Source organism: Chelonia mydas, chromosome 8 (assembly GCF_015237465.2).
Source record: "Chelonia mydas isolate rCheMyd1 chromosome 8, rCheMyd1.pri.v2, whole genome shotgun sequence".
NCBI classification, from domain to species: domain Eukaryota; kingdom Metazoa; phylum Chordata; order Testudines; family Cheloniidae; genus Chelonia; species Chelonia mydas.
The window spans coordinates 12,649,526-12,654,603 of NC_057854.1; positions in this window are offsets into that span (position 1 = coordinate 12,649,526).

Genomic DNA, 5,078 nt, shown 5'->3' on the forward strand with positions numbered 1-5,078 from the left:
GTCCTCTATTTGGGAACTTGAAATATGGTCATTCTAGGGGTTGCTCCATTCTCAGGGCCTTGGGTTCCGGAGCTGGTGGGAACGAATCTGCCCTGCCAGCAGCAGCTGCCTGCCCTCAGTGCTTGGGCTGGGCACCGGGTTTGCCTGGCCAAGCTCAGAGCTTGGGCTGTGCAACCACAGGCCCTGCAGCCATGGGGCTGGGGCAGGGGAGCAAGGGGCCCCACAGTTTGAAATCCTCTGTAGTAAATGGAAGGCAGAAATCTGGGGAGGGGCACAGACTGCATGCCTCCCCAAATGTCGCCTAGAGGGGGTGCAAATATGCTTGCTCGCCCCAGGCACTAAAATGATTCATATAAAGTTACGGCTCTGTCTACATTTATATGATGATCTAATACAGCAGAGGTTTGGGTAGGCAGGACAACTGCTATGTTTTAGAAAAAAGTGTGTGTACGTGCACGCGCTGTGGGGGAGCAGTATATGTTGAATGGTTCCCCTTGAGAACTCCAGTACTGAATTAACTATCTCTGAAACTTCCTTTTACAGCAATGTGGAATACTGGCAACCAGCCTGTTATCTGGGTCTACCTAATTCTGAGTCTGGCACCATCTGCTGGATAAAACTAAATAACACATTCATCCTCAGCCATTTACTTTGGTGCTGTTTCTCTCTCACTTAAAGATAAACACACATACCGCACTGGGGTTGTGTCCATTTTCTCTGTGGGTAAGGATAGCTTGAAAGGGTTTAAGATTTCCCACCCTTGAGGAGAAGAGGCAAATGCAGCATTCATCGCTCTTTTATCCCCCTAAACCTGAGAGCAGCCGCTGCTGCAACCTAGAGGATCCTCAGAACTGCTCTAAATTGCAGTAGCTGGGTTTGGAGATTTGGGGATAAATCTGTATTACTCTCTGCACACGGTGGACATCTATCAGGGTGATATCGTTAGCAACTCCATGGCTAAAGTTGTTTGTTTTTTCACTTAATTCCATATTTTAGGTATTTATGTGGCCCTCGTGCCTGCGTTATCTGAGCTCAAACAAATCTCTTGATTCTCAGTGGAATGTAAGTTTCATCACCAGTCTTGCACCATTTTCTCTACTAGCTATAGGGTAACAATTCTGTAACCTATGCATGGATGTATGTGTAGATATCCCATGGTGGTAATGCTGAGACTAAGGTAGTGTGGTATAAATACCAAGTGAGGGGGATGATAGGGTTGGGCAACACCCATTATAGATGCCTTCAAGGTACAGATTTATTTATTATTTTCCTTTTTAAACAGTCATGTAAAATCATTTTGCATGTCAAAGCATTACTCAATCTTTCATTAATTCTCACAGAACTGTAAGAGATAGGTAAGTAGTATTATCCTTAATCTACAAAAGGGAAGTGACTTGCTCTTAGGCTTTGCATAAAGTTAGTGGCAGACCTGAGGTTAAAGGTTTGGGGTTCTTAGCTTCCAATCCCATGCTCAGTCCTCTAGACTGAATTGCTTCTTACCATAATCTGATTTCTTTTTCAGACTTAATATTTATGCTTTGTATGTCTAGAATGCTTACACTTACACTGAGGATGTTTGAACCTGCCATACACCTAATATGGTGAGACAAACTGCATCAGCTGTTTAACTGCTGGCCCACATCTCTATAAGAGGAACATGAACAAGAGGAACGGTGTTTTTGAAGGGAAGAAACTGTGGTAGTGTGGTTACTGTGGAGGAGCATTTTTCTTTTCTCCTCAAAGCTTTTTAAAACTTCAGAATAGTCTTTTTGCATAAAAATATAACAGGAAACACATTAAGACTCCATAGTAGCTATACAATGGCTCAAAGGCTTGTTTGAAACAATAAATAGTAACATAGGTAGACCATCAGCTCCATAATAGTCTGACAAATAGTACAGCTGAATAATTCAGAGTGCATATGATTTTCACAGCCACTGAGCCAGTGGCTGTTTTAAAGACAGCAGAGGTGAAAGTAAGCCAGTACGCCCCGGTACGGCGTACCGGCAAGAGCAGGTGCACTGTACTGGGACCGGCTTTCCCAAATGGCAATTTAAAGCCTTGGGGTAGCAGTGGCGGGGCTCCGGCAGGATTTAAAGGGCTGGGGCAGTAGCGGCTGCCGGAGCCCCAAGCCCTTTAAATCCCCGCCTGAGCCCTGCTGCCCGAGCCCTGGCGTAGCGGCGGCAGGGCTCCGGTGGGCATTTAAAAGGCCCCGGGGCTCCAGCCCCCGCTACCACCCCGGCCCTTTAAATCCCCGACGGAGCCCTGCTGCCAAAGCGCTAGGGTAGTGGCGGCGGGGCTCCGGAGGGGATTTAAAGGGCCAGGGCAGTAGCAGTGGCTGGAGCCCTGGGGCCCTTTAAATCCCCTCCGGAGCCCCACCGCTGCTACCCTAGGGCTTTGGCAGCAGGTCTCCGTCGGGGATTTAAAGGGCCGGGGTGGTAGCGGGGGCTGGAGCCCCGGGGCCTTTTAAATGCTCACCGGAGCCCTGCCGCTGCTACGCCAGGGCTCGGGCAGCAGGGCTCAGACGGGGATTTAAAGGGCTCGGGGCGCCGGCAGCCGCTACCACAGTGGAGCTTCAGGTCCTTTAAAGCTCTGTCAGAGCCCCCAGGGCTCCTCAGTGATTTAAAGGGCCCGGGGATTTAAGGCCACACCTCTTCCGGTTGAGGCCACGCCCCCTGCTCAGGACTCCGGTGTACCGGTAAGTCCTTTAACTTACTTTCACCCCTGAAAGACAGTCTCCCATCCCATCCATCTTTGATCACATCACTGTCCTCAGCACCCTTCTCAGCCTCCCTCCTGCATGCCATCCCACTACAACCTCTAAATCTGCCTTCTAATATTCCTCATTCTCCCCATCCATTTTTCAGTGTCTCTGCTATGCCTCACAGTCTGTGTCTTTTGAGCCCCCTGAACCATGGAGAGGCAGCCATTTTGCTTTTGGGTCTGGGTTTCAATGTAATTGCAAAACAGTGAGCTTTGGCAGCCAACTTTATTATAGGCAGCCTCACTGCCACATTCAGATAGACTGTATGGAAATGGTGGCCATCTTGCTGGTTTCAGCCCCATTGACTGTAACAGGAGATGGTGACCATTTTGAATATGTGAAAAATTGTGCTGGCAGCCTTTCATCATGTGTTCATGAGATAAGTTTAAAAAAAACAACCCCAAAACAAACACCTAGACATAAGAGAAAATTGTGAGAGTTGGCAATACAAAGTATGAATTAACGATTCTGAGAGGGGTAAACGCTTCTGCTCCTTGTTGATCTGATGAAAGCATCCGCTCTAAAGTCCAGTGATGACATTTTGATAACATTAACTATTTCATGGCTGATTAGTTTAGTTGCTGGAAAGGGGGAATTTAGTAAGGGGGAATCTGGAGTTTTTGCAGGGAAGAAAATGTAGAAGGAACAGTGGAAACTCACAAAGGCATAGAGTTAGGAGGATGTGGGAGGAAGAGATACAAAGGGCAGAAATACACACCACCCCCCGTTGGGCCCACTTGTATCTTCTCCTTGAGTGATGGATGCAGTGACAGGACAAAGCACAAATAATAGATAATACATGTTTAGTTACACCATAAAGGCTGTATTCTTCCCTTGATATCTGTGCAAACCTTTCATTAATACCACTAGGTGAACTGCTGTACAGTGTGAGGGGGTGGGAGAGACTGTGTTCTGAATTTATATACATACACCCTGCCATGGACCATAATTAAGCATGGATGTAGGAACTGGTAGTATATTGTATAAAGAACAAACAACACAACATCTCCCAATGGGTCTGACCTCCTGGTTTAGAGGGAGAGCTTACAGTCTCTCTTCTGGCAGGTGGCCCCCCACATTTTGGTGTCAAAAAAGTGGATTAGGTTTACTGTTCCTTCAGAGATGTAACAAAGCAATATGAAAAACAGACCAGCTGTTACCGTTGTCTGATCCTCTGAACCATGTTTTTTAATATAACGTGAGTTACAATGGAGAAAGAGGAGATGGATGCAGATTGATTTTTTTTTTAAACACACTATACTTGTTCCTATGACAAAGTTCCTCAAGTTTAGCCCCTCCTTACAAAAATGTATGCAAAATTAGATATCTCAGAAAGGAAAACTGTTTTGTCCAATCCAGATCTGGATTTAGGCAGTCCGAACTCTGTCCACATGCCATTGCCCTGCCGTCCACTTGGAGCAGTGATTAGTGAGGGTTGCCCTGTCACCCCTCTCAGCCAAGTACAGGCAGTAGCATGCCCTCACATCCCTGGCAGCAGGGATCCCCTCTCCTTTTGTAGAGGCAAGGGTGTTGTGATGTTATTGACATAAATTGTGACCATATAGATCACTGTTGCAACCAGGGTCCTATGGCTGTACTAGTTCTTATACAGAGGAGGCCAAGTGGGGTGTCTATGGAAAGCTTGTAGTTTGCTAGTTATGATTATGCTGTCTGTATGTGTATCATTTTTGTATTTGAAGTTATGAATATTGGCTATATATTTGTTTGATTCTAAGTAGCCTCAGTGAAGCATTTGGTCAGCTTCTTGAGAAAGGACTATTCTCAGTAAGTGCCCAATCAAGAAACACATAACTGAGAATGGACTTTGGGAGACGCCAATCTACATCTGAACTTTCCCAGGAAAGTTCACACTAACATGTAAACAATGGTGTCAGCCTGCAAAAAGCTGAATCATTCACAGACATGTGACTTGCCCAGGTGGCTACAGACTCCATCTTGTTGCTGTGATCTTGCACAGGAGAACAAAGGGGGTTCCACCCACAAGAGAGAATATAAAAGGCCCTAAAAACCCCTCCGTTTTGTCTTCATCTGGCTCAGAAGATAGCCTCTCTACCCCAAAGAGATGCCTGAAAGAAACTGGAACAAAGGACAGTAACTATGGGGGTATGAGTGATTGCTGGACCCAGACTAGGAAGGAGTCTAGTTGTGAAAGAAGCTTATTGCAACATCTCTGAAGGTGAGATTTACCTGCATTTAATTTCCTACTGTATTAGGCTTAGATTTGTGTGTTTTTTGTTTTATTTTGCTTGGTAATTTACTTTGTTCTGTCTGTTATTCCTTGGAACCACTTAAA